Source organism: Camelus ferus, chromosome 24 (genome assembly GCF_009834535.1).
Source record: "Camelus ferus isolate YT-003-E chromosome 24, BCGSAC_Cfer_1.0, whole genome shotgun sequence".
NCBI lineage: Eukaryota > Metazoa > Chordata > Mammalia > Artiodactyla > Camelidae > Camelus > Camelus ferus.
The window spans coordinates 20,969,819-20,982,330 of NC_045719.1; the positions used below are offsets into that span (position 1 = coordinate 20,969,819).

The 12,512-nt window shown below is 40.2% G+C and overlaps 1 long non-coding RNA gene across 1 annotated transcript; it reads right to left on the minus strand.

The window, feature by feature from the left end:
• Positions 1-1,522: 1,522 nt before the first annotated feature.
• Positions 1,523-12,017, minus strand: LOC116659519. Its single transcript, XR_004314878.1, has 3 exons — positions 11,905-12,017; positions 2,928-2,934; positions 1,523-1,533 (listed from the first exon to the last, which is right to left on the minus strand). It is a non-coding gene; the product is annotated as an uncharacterized LOC116659519 (long non-coding RNA).
• Positions 12,018-12,512: the final 495 nt, after the last annotated feature.

The following is a 12,512-nucleotide window of genomic DNA, read 5'->3' on the forward strand; positions in this document are numbered from 1 at the left end:
CCCGAACTTTACGTACCTCTTTCTACATGATAAGCCATCTCCAAATTTAATGAGTTCACATTTTAAATAGTCACTTTTTTTTTTCTTCTCAGAGAGCTGTAATTTCAGCAAGGCTTCGTGACAGTGGCTTATCTGTGCTCCACCAGTGTCAGTGCTAGCAACCTGATTGGGGCTGGAAATCCGTTTCCAGGATGGCTCACTCTTATGGCTGACAGTCAGGTCCTGGTTGTCAGTGGTACCTTTCAGCTGGGAGCCTTGATTCGTTTCTACATGCGCCTATTCGGGGCTTCCTCATTCAGAGATGGCTGGGTTCCGGATTCAAGTACTGAGAAGGAAAAGGTAACCTTCCTGCCTCTTAAAAGCCAAGCCCATAGGCTGGCACAGTGTCACTTCTGCTTTCTTTTGGACAAGTAGCTACAGAAATGGCCCCAGTTTTAAGGGAGGTGATATCTGATCTTTTTTTTTTTTTAAATCCACTTCAATTCATTTTTATATATTGTTATCATTTCTCATCAGAAAGAGTTCCCAAGCTAAACTGTAAATATCTTGACCATAGACACCGTCTTATCTTCTGTATAAATGAGCACTGAAATAGTTTGGAAAAAGTACAAGAAACACTGGCTTAAATGAATACAATTATTATAAGGTCCAAAGGGATATATCCCTCAAACATGACTGTATTGTTATGAACATTCTTAACAGTATTTATTCATATCTTCCCTTTTCACATACATAAATATATATTTCAGATTATGTTCCATTATCTCTTTTTACAAGAAACTGAATGTAGTCCCCTGTGCTATATAGTAGGTCCTTGTTGTTTACCTATTTTATATATAGTAGTGTTAATCCCAAATTCCTAATTTATCCTCCTTCCCCTTTCTCCTTTGTTAACCATAGGGGACTTTCTATGTCTGAGAGTCTATTTCTGGGTGGTAAATAAAATTAGTATCATCTTTTTTCAGATTCCACATAAGTGATATGGTATTTGTCTTTCTCTGTCTGACTTACTTCACTTAATATGATAATCTCTATATTCATATGTTCGTATTTCAGCTCCACTTTACGGACAAAAATGGGAGTGTAGCACCTGATGAGAAATTCATCAATTAAGAACAACGTTAGGTTCCAGTTAAACACAAAGGCATAAACAGAGACTTAAAAAATGGAGATCGTATTAGGACACATGCAAGGCATCCTCGAACATTAGTTACAGTATGACAGTATCTCAAATAGAAATTAAGAGAATGTCAGTGGAGCCAGCAAGTTTCAATTATGTGTTTGGGTGTCTTGCAACAGCAGGAGGGGAGACCTAGATTTGCGATGAGGTTGGAGACAGGTGAAATGGTGAGGCTAGCAGACCAAGGATGCTTTCATGGGATTCACTTTCTGTGGAATTTAGGATGATAAGAAATAAACAAAAATAAGTACAAAAATGCCAACCAGAGATAAGGTACCATGAGGTACAGATTGCTGGTTAGCCAGAGTGGGAAGAACTGGTAGGTATTAGACCAGATGTAAGGGAAATGTTTGCTACAGAAGACAGACAATGGTTAAGGAAACGGGAATGAGGTCAAGGAAGACACATTTTGAAAGTGTTATTGCTTGCCTAGAGAATACCTATGTAGGTGATGTTGGGCAAAGAAAAATAGATATTTTTCAAAGGGAAATTGTAGTTATATAGTCACAAAGCATCTCTCCTGAATCTGTCTTTATTTCTATTTTAAGCGAAAGATTCCTGAACTACATGTTTTCTCAAAGTAGCCCTGTACTTGGATTGTTAAATAACTTCTAAGGCGCTTTGAGCTCTAAATGTGTGATTGTGAGACTTGGATTCAAATCATGATTATGACGCTTAACTTGCTTTGAGGTCCTGGGAAAAGATCCCTTAACTCATTCATTTATAGTTTTTGATCTGAAGGTAGAAATTACAACAGAGTCCTATCTCAGGGGATAAGAAACAGCTTGGTTAAACAATGCGACTCTTCTAGTAATTAGCACTCACCCTAGTCTTTCAAATGCATCTTCCCCAGCAAGTCACCTATATGTCAATTGTCTGAGGATGAAATTAAGGGCCCCAAGTCAGAATTCCCAGGCTGGTCAGGGTTCTCACTGAGCTGAGCCAACCCTACCTACGTAACCTACAATCTCAAATTAAATGTTCCGTTGTCCGTAGGCATCTTGTGCATATGTGATGATGCACTTTAAAAATCTAAAATGTTTTACCATAAAATTTAATTCTTCATTATAGGCAGTTGACAAATTTAAGATGGAAAAGGTTCAGAGAGATCTTTATCACATCTTCCTATGTTTTACCAACTAAAGAACAAACAAAGCCAATAACACAAAAGAACAGAAGCTCAGAGGTACTGAGTTGCCCAAGGTCAGGAGTCTAGAATTTAAATCTTCTAATTCCAGGAACAGTGCTTTTTTTCTATGACATCATGCTGTTGATCCATATTTCCCACTAAGATTGTATGTAAATCCTTTCAGATAAAATTTTAAAAGTAAAGGAAAAAAAATACATTATCTGACTAATTCCTTATCTGACCTTTTATTTTAGAACAGTTTGTGACAAAATTAAGGTGGAAAGAGGTGGAGCCTCAGGGAAATTTTATTCCTGAGAAGTGATCTTCCAGATACTAAAGAAACCATCAACTAAAGATGTAAGTCCTACTACACTTACCGAATTCTGCTTTTTCAAAGCTGCTCCTGCTGGAAGCTCTCATTTCACCATGGTGCATGTACAGGCAAAATGGCAGATTGCTTGAGTTTAAAAATAAATTCTCAATCATGTGAATGTTAATGGAGAGTCAGGGATACGTTTTATAATAACTCATTTCCCCCTGCGGACAGGTAACCTCGTTAATGCTGGCATTTCCAATCGCAATTATTGCATTTGTGTATTAAGTTTGATCTGTTTTAACACTCTCCCTGAACAGCTGCTGTTTTGAAAGTCTCTCCTAAAACAATGAAATGAAATGAAATAAAATAAAGCATCACACCTAGAAGTTATACTAAGCATGATCTAATCTTTCTTCATTGTTATTTTTGTAAGTTTTAACACATGAAGATACTAAGGTGTGGAGAAGCTACCTGGCCACTCAAAGTCATCTGGCCAGATGGGGCAGAGCAGAGGTTGGAACTAAAAGCCAGGCTTCCAGGTCAAGCACTCCAATTTTCAAGACAGACTGGAACCGCTTACAGCTTGTCCCCCAGATGAATTCAGCTTAGAGTGCCCTTCTAGCCACTCTTACTCCAAAGAAATTCTATTCCACCTTTTCAATCAATAGTTAATATTTATGATTCTATGTCAGACAATGGAGTCAAACCAGTGGATCCCTATTCCTAAGATGAGGGAGATGTCACTTTCCACGTCGTCCACGGAGATCCAAGAGCACATTCCCTGGCTTCCTGACACACTCCTGTTCATGCAGCCACCTCCATTCACCTTGGTCCTCGCTGCTTCTCCATCACCAGAAGGCCCACCCATTGCTTTACCTGCCCCGGCGTTTACTCAGCCTCTCTTTGTGTCATTTATCCAATGCTTTGCTGGTGGCAGTTGCTGGCAACTTCTTTTGCTCAAGTGTTTCAGTCTGGGAAAATTCAAAGCAGGGAAGAGTGCCTTGAGCAACGGCGGCTGCTGCTAAGTGCGTTGGCAGCTTGTCAAGGTTTAGCCACCTGCCTGGAAGAAGTTTTACTCACCAGCAAATTCTACCCTCTCTGCCTCCCGTCTCCAAAACTCAAACGCTTATGAACAGTGGATCACTTCTGTGTTTATTCACTATGATCTTCGTGACAGTCAAAGGTGTTTGACTCAAAACATCACCATGGCAAACAAGCAGACTTTTTTTTTTTAATCTCCAATTTATTTTCTTCCGGGTGACTGCTTTCCAGTGTTCCTTCGGATGTGGCATCACCCTTTGCCAGAACACCTGATGGTTATGTAAGGATGAATCCAAGTGCAAACAGACCTGTCTTCTTTACTAATTTGCCTCTGTTTCCCAAGGGAGGCAAAATCAATAAAGAAATAAAAATAAAAATACACTGAGATGGAAAATAATACCACCAAATCTCAAGATACTGGAAATAAATCATTTTGACTAATGCTAAAAAAAATCCTCCAGCCTGGCTGAACCCCACACAAGCATTTTGTTTATTTCTTGGACAAAATAAAATTACAGAGGAGAAGTCTCTTTGTGAAGTTACAGATACTTGAAGGAAATTGTATGAAACTTTAAAGAAAAGGGCAGATGCAGTTTGAAGCCTGAAGCTCTTGGGTTTTATTAAGAAGGAGCCAAACAATGGAGTCCAGCATTGGAGAGAAGTGAAAGTAAACATTTTAGACTTGGACCATTCTGTAACCCTGGAAAATTAATTCGTGCCGTGTAGAAACAGAACAAACGCTCTATTGCCAACACCTCTGTACTTAGAGAATCAGTTCATTAGCGCAACCGTACAAGCTGTGCCAGCAACTCACTGGGTCATCTGCACACGGGTACTCGTGGCCACGGTCTCACTGGGACTAATTTCACAGAGATATGAAGGAGGAACAGCGAGAGAGGTGCAGTTTGAAAAATAAGCTTCGCTATTTGTGCCAGGAATCAAAGAAGAAAAGGATGACATCTGAAATCAGATCAGAAAAGCAAAGAACACGGTATTTTGCTTCCTTGAATGTTGACTTTTACTGATCATTTTTACCTCGACACTATAAACTCCTTGAGGGAAGGGAGCACATGACGTGCTCATTTCACTGACAGTGTCCAGGACCAATATCTGGATGGCGGATCAGACTTGATTTTCAGCATCACACGCAAAATGGCAGCAGCAGAAGGAAGAGAATGGGTCCAAGAATGCAACTTCCCTTTTCCGCAGGAGAAATCTGACCTTCAGGCAGAAGGTCGGGTTTGTTGGCAGAGCAGGGACCGGTACTGAAGTCTGAGCTTCGTGCTTGTCCAGCTGGACTCCTTTCCCTCCTGGTGGGCTGTCCTTGACCCTACGCAAACCACATGACATATTCAGCTCGATAGACTGCAATTTAGCATATTTCCTTTCCTATTCTTGCTTTTCCAAATCCTTCTGATCTTTCAAAACCCAGAGGAAGCCCCGTGTCCTTCCTCAGTAATTCTACCACCAAATCTCTCCATCCCAGCCACTCTTCATCTAAAGCTTAAGATTTCTGGTGACTCCCTAATAGACACTATGGCTACAGAAATCCCCATTACCCGCCAGCCACTGCCTCAAGATGCTGGCTTCCCTTACGTCTCCCCTCTCCCTGCCATTTTATCTTTGCTCAGGTATTCCTCCTCATTCTTGCCATGATTGGGAGCATTTTTAAATATTAGGAAATGGTTATCTTTTATTTATCATCCTTATTGGTTCCTCTTTCCTTCCCTTCATCGATCTACTTCTCTGATTCTATTGTTAACCACGCTCATGATGGAAGGCTGCAGTAGCCTACAGGTATTTCTATATATATATATTTTTTTTTCTCTCAAAAGGTTAAATTTTCCAGAATAGGTAGAATGCTCTCAAAGACCATATGAAAGAGGTGGAAAAAGCACTAAGAGGAAATGTGAAAAGAGAATCCACTTGCATTCTTCCCTGTAATAGAAACTTTTCCTGACCTGGTTTGGAGAGTGGGGAAAGAAAATTCTGAAAGTCCCAGAGCAAAGAGGCCCTGGTCCTTGAATCTGGGCAGCATTGCTGGTCAATGGCCAGATGCCCCAATCGGAATGGCAGCAGAGTGTGTGGGTTCTGGGCACAGGGTTCCCAGGCTTAATCAAAAGTCCCAGTTTCCACTGTGTGAATCTGAGACAGCAGAGAGCCTGGGGACCTGAAGAGGTCATGTACCCAGGAGTGATGGATGCCTCGGAGGTAACCTGTACAGATAGATGATGGGGTTTTCAGCATCTTCCCAAACCATCAACCCATGCGTAAGATCCTAGAATCCTACCACCAAGAACAACTAAACTAAATTTTCAAACACCTGGTGGAATGGGAAATCATATTTGGAAATACAGCTGAGTCACAGAAAAATAAGAAAAAAGGTATTTCTTATATATCTGAAGTGAAACTGAAATTCTTCCCTTTCCTTTACCTTTCTGGATTTAGAATCAACTCAGACTTGTAGGGGTGATGGGTGATTAGGAACAAAGGGGTGGTGGAGAGAAATAGCACCCCCTTAACAAGGCCTTTCTTAGCAGGTGTATTCTGGTCTCAACACTGGGCTTCTCTGGCCGTTCTTTGGCCCTTTTGAAGAATCTGTCATCACCTAATCACCTATGAAGCTCTGTGATCTTGGGCAGTGCCTCAGTCTTCTCATCTGTACACAAGAGATAATAATTCTACCTACTTTTTAGGGAGATTAAGTGAATTAACACATGCAAATTACCTAAAACGCTACTTGTCCCATAGTGCGCAACCAGTAAGTATCAGTTATCACTTGTATATTACTGTTACCCCTCAATTCTCTCCTTTCCTAGACTGCCTCCATTTCATTCTTTGAAATGGAAATTATTATGCACAGATTTTAGCTTTTTCTCTAGGGTGTAAGCTACAACATGAAAAAGGACACTGAGGGGACAGGAGATGGGAATAGAAGTAAAAAGGGAAGGAGTCTTCTATAACTTCTTTGCCTTCACATAAGGAATCAAAAAAAAAAAAAAAAAAGAGAGAGAGAGAGAGCAAGCAGACAAATCTTAAAAATTCTGAAAGAAGTATGTGATCCCTTCAGGGATGTGATAAAAAGGAGAGAAAAAAAATGTGAGACCAATCCTGGGGAATGGCAAAGAAAGAAACCCAAACTTTCCTTTGGATACATAAATGAAAACTTGACAACCCGGGGCCAGCCAGCCAAGCCACACCCCCCAGGGATTGTCTAGACCAGGAGCCTCAGTTTCTCAAGACTCCTCGCCATCCTGCTCTGACGCCTCCCCACCGGCCCTCTAGCCCTTCCTTCCACCCGTCTGCGGGTTCTGCCCTGCTAAATCTCTGCATGTAAATGAAAGGGACTCTGAGGATTTAGTGCTAGAATAACTCCCCTCCCATCGCAGTGGCAGAGACCCATTCCCGGAGATGCAAATTTGAATTCTGAATACATTAGCCCACAGAAACATCGCCACGCTTTGTGTTTAGTTTCCGTCGTGTCATTAGGACATGACTGTAGTTCAGCTACATTATGACTTAAATAGGCTTTTGTGAGTGGCTTGGGAGCTAAAACGACATGTCTAAAACACATTTCTGTGGGGAAGAAATGCCTCCTAACTTCAAAAGTGGACTTGTAAATCAAACTCCATTTTCCATTTCAATGTGTGGGGAGGAAACTGTTGGTGAGAGCATAGCTTTCATTTTGATTGGAATGTGTCTTAGATTACAAACTCAATGCAGAATACGAAAAGTTAGGTTTCTCTAGAATTTCTTTATAAGACTCCACCTCTACCCCCCCCCAAAATTTATGCACACGTCCAACAGAGTATTTTTCACAGAGGTGTTCAATTAATATTGGTTGAAGCAGATTTCTTGGGGCTGCCAGAGCTGCTTTCCTGAGAAAATGCTCCCCGAATCACAAAAGCAAATTTCCCTTTTAATAATTTGTTTTGATTGATGTTTTTTTCCCAAGGTTATTCTCTGTACTTCTAATATGCAAATGAAAACAAACAAATGGACACAAAAACAGAAAACAAACAAAAAAAACCATGTACCACATTTGCTAGGAACTACTTACTTACATAAAAGCAAATAGCGAGATTTGCAGATTCAGATGCTAAACTACTATATATAAAATAGATAAACAGCAAGGTTACACTGTACAGCACAGGGAACTATATTCAATATCTTGTAGTCACCTATAATGGAAAAGAATATGAAAACAAATATATATGTATATGTGTGACTGAAACATTATGCTGTACACCAGAAATTGACACAACATTATAAACTGACTATACTTTAATAAAAATAAAATTTTAAAAAGCCAATGGCAGGCAGTGGCAAGCTCTGTATAGTCTGAGCACTGGCTGTTGTAAGAGACCAATGGGAATTACCTCTAATGACATTTCATTTCCTGTTCATTTTTAAAAGAGCAAAATCATCATGGAGGTGACTTTTGACAAACCTGTTTGTTTTTCCCTCCTCAGCATTTATCTCTACAATTGAGACCCACCCTCACCTCATTTCCTCCCACGCAACGCCACCTCGCCTCCTCACCCTTTCCCTTCTCCTCTTCCTTTCTTTTTTTCCTTCTTTTCCCGGAACCTTTTGAAAACTCTCATGACTAGAAGAAACCAAAATGTCAACATTTGCAATTCTGGAGCTTCATTTAAGCAATAAAAATAATAATTAAAAGGGTAAAACCTTAGAGAGATTTCTTCATTTTATATGGTTTGCCTGAGATGATCCACACTCAAAAAAAAAAAAAAAAAAAACAAGTAAAGAATTAATTAGAAACAGTCAAAGCTCGACAAGCTTTGCAAGTTAATGAAGCAGAGAGGAAAATGTCATCTCTGAGACCCAGAGCTGCACTGGCTTGGATAATATCCACTCCTGCCTTCCTCTCCGAACTAAACCTCTTTTAATCTCTCCTCGAGAAATCAATGCTAATGACACGGATTTACGGAGAAATGACAGCAGCATAATGCGCCGAGAGCCGCTCCTGCTTAATGCAACTGAGTTCTGATGGGAACACTCAGAGTTTCATTCTGACAGCAAGTTGTTGTTTTGCAGACTCCTTATGGGACCCAAAATAATGGAAGGGCTTCGTTTTATTTTATTTTGATTCCTTCCGTTGTGAGTTTATTTTTTAATATTGCTCCCTCTCTCCCTGTTTCCAAAGCCTGTTTCTCTTTTCCAGCCGTAAGATTCCCACCCCTGCCTTCCCCATCCACAGTCTACCATCCGGTCTCATGTCCTCTATCTTTCTTCTGAATGGTTCTCTTACGGCCACAGGTGGCGTCGCAGCGTGAACACAGTCTTGCCCCACGTCTCCTGTACAAAAAGTAATTAATGTACATATATCTACTTCTTTGTGTTTCTATTTCACCTGCCTGTTTATGTAGTTGCTGTGGTCACTACAGGATATTTCAATAATATGTGTAGAACACACAACTCACATAAATGTAAAACATATTTTATTATTAAGAAATGTAATATTCATACTACATAACAGCGCTGTTCTTAAGCATATCATACTAACAGAGACATATTCCCCAGGGTATTTATTGCTCTTGGAAAGATTTAGAGTCATGAAGGAATGAATGCGTCTGTTTTGGGCACTCACTAGGTAAGTGACCTTGCGAAGAAGATTCAATTCTTCTAAAGCTTTTCTTACTCTGTAAAGAGCTGTGAATGGGATATCCACCATACACCCACCTGTCTGTAAGAAGCAGTGAGGAGGTGGAAAGTGTCCGGCACGTATTTGGTCTCTAGGAACCCTGCTCCCTTCCCTGTTCCCTTCTAGGTCTAATTCCTTCCCTTGGAGTTACAAAAATATATTGCATCTTCTTTTTTGCATGAAGTCCATCGGGCTTTCAAATACTGCCAATGTGGTCACATTGTGGCTTCTTCTCTTTGGGATAAACATCTCAGTAGAAGTGTCAAACATCTTTCCAATGACAGAGATTCCAGAGCAAGCAATTTGTCACTATTCCTCTTAATTTGAAGCTCCCCAAGTGAGAATGTGGCTTGTATGGATGGATTAATCAGTATGAAGCACAATGTTTCAGTTCTATGGCCTTTCTAAGGATATTGTTAGGAGTAGATTCAGGTTTTGTGGGACCTAAAACTTACACAATTGGAGGGCTTTCTTTTAATACAAAGAATACAGAACTGGATACAAGGACATTGAAGGGTCACGAAACTCACGCTTCATTTAGTTTCACAGGAAAGGACAAGTAACAAGATTCTCCTCACACACACCACATCCTGCCACCTCCCCAGGGTCATTTGGTGAACCCCTAGAATTTAGTTGCTTTTTGGATTCCGGTCAGGAGGAGGAAGAGCCAGGCATGTTCCTGAGTGTGCTGAGATGAACTATCAGCTTTATTAATAGGAAATCCAGTTTAGTTTTAGAAAAAAAGAAAGCAGAAATCTCCATTTCTAGAATAACTGAATATGTGAATAAATAACTAGAACTTCACGACTGCATAAATAATTTCGGATAGAAAGCTCTTGATGGAAACGTTCTAGGGAAATTGTGAGTTTGGGAGACTGTGACTTTAGATACTGGGATTCAGGAGATAAAATTTGAGCTCTTGAAGAGCGAGAAGAGTTGGCTAAGCCAAGAGGCAGGAAAAGGGAAGCCCTAGCAGAGGGAGAGCAAACACAAAGCCTGGGAGTCTGGAAGCCTGGGAAGACTATGGACTATGTGAAGAAAACAAAAAAAAAAGGGTAAATGTTATCACATGAGTTTGGAAGGGTTGCGTCTCACCTACTGAACAAAATAAAAATTACAACATAAGCATGATAAGGCAAAAATATCCTTTGTTTGTTATCTTCACTCTTTCATTGAATCCAGTATTGTCTCATAGACATACTAATTGCCTTTCTGTTAGAAAGTAAGTTAGGGAAGAAACTGGTAGTGGATTTTGGAATCATGTACACAACTTTATTCACAGTGAATACAATGATCACCTAAAGCCTACAAACTCTTAAACTCCAAACAAATTGATTATCCCAATAGATGCAAACTTAAACTCCCCGTCATTAGCTGCAGTGCTTTTCAACGTTTCTTACAAAATTGGAGCATGGGGATTGTTGGTGGACATCACTGTGGCTCAGTTTCTCTCTGACTTTCAGCCTTTTTGTAGCACATCCCTTGACAGGACAGATAGCCTCAAATTCAAAATTCAAATGCCAGAGTTCTCTTAGGATCTTGCATGAGTCTGGGTTTGTTTTCAACAGCACTGCTTATAGTGGACTACTGTCAGTCAGACTTGGAGTTGGAGGCATGATTCTCCTCTTAAAACATCTAAAAGAAGAGGCAGATGAGTTTCAAGGATGGGTGTTGGTTTTACTCTGGAAAAATTCAAAGAGCTCAGAGGGACAGCAGCATGAACACTACATGGCAGAGATACATTGCTGTCTGACAACATCTCAGCTTCCCTTGCCTTGTTGCTAGTCAACAGCAATCTAGGCAGGGACTGTGTTTCCCAGCCCCTTTCCCACTCCCACTCCCTGGAGGAACGGTCAAGTGTTTTTCACAATAAAATGTGAACACAGATGATGTAATTTTTGAAGTAAGCTAAATACCCAGTATGTTTTCTCTGCCCTAATTCATGGGATCATGAAGCCACGTTAGACAGTTATGTGAGAAATAAATGTATGTATTGTATTAAGCTGCTAAAATTCTGGGTTTGTTTGTTATAGCTTCTTGTATTACCCAACTAATACATGGGGTCTTCAAAATTCTTGAGCTGTAGCAAACTGAGTTAACTATGTATCCTACTGAAGGGGTGGAATTAAATTTAAGAGTTTTGTTTTGTCTTTGTTTTGTCTTCTGGGATAAAAGAAGTGGTAGAAAATCTGGAGATGGCTGAAAGAGGCTCTCCCTGAAAGGTAGTGATGGAGTTTATTGAAATTATAACAGAGAACGAACCTGACCCCATACTGAATCTACTCCTTTAGCTCTAGCCTTTGTGCTCTGTTTTTTTGTGCTGAGTCATGCTGGTTTTCTTCTTTTGTAAAAGAATGTTGCCTATAGCCTGGAATATATAGGAGAGCCCATTCTCAAGACTCTGTTCTTTAAATGTATAACACCTTTCCATTCATATAGAGATAAAACTTTGTAAAAATTATCACAGTATTTGTCTCGTTGGAGGTTTATAGGAACACTGTGATCAGACCTATGTGGACAGCTGAAAAAACAAAGCTTTCTGGCACCAAGAAGTTTGTAACAACCAGCCACACCCCCTCTCCTTTTAGTATAAAAGAAGCCTGAAATCTAACTCAGGTAAGATGGTTGTTTGGGACACTAGTCCGCCATCTTCTTGATCTGCTGGCTTCTCAATAAAGTTGCTATTCTTTGCCCTAACAGCTTACTTCTTGACTTATTGGCCTGTTGTGCAGTGAGCAGTATGAGCAGTATGAGCTTGGACTTGGTAACAAAATGACTTTAGAAGACATTCTTTTAAAAAAAAAGTAAATTATCCCAAATTCAACTGCAGTCAAGTTAACATCCCATAGAACTAGAGAGCACATTCATGGTACAAGGAGTGTAGGAGAAAATCTTGCTCCTTTTGAGAGTGTGAATTGATAGGCTGAGGAAAGGATGACAATTCTGGGTCTGTGACGTGGTTGATAGTGGACCTGAAGTGAATGAGATCTATAGGGCCTGATTATACCCTGAAAGATAGAGAAATGAACATGTAAATCATGTAAAGAAAAGATGAGAACTTTCTAAGAGCTGTAACCAATGCAGAGCATTTGGTTGAGTTTAGCATGAGTAGGACTGTCCTCTGTGCAAAGTCATGACAACCTAAACCAGATATCAGCAATGGACCAGCGTAAGCAGGTAG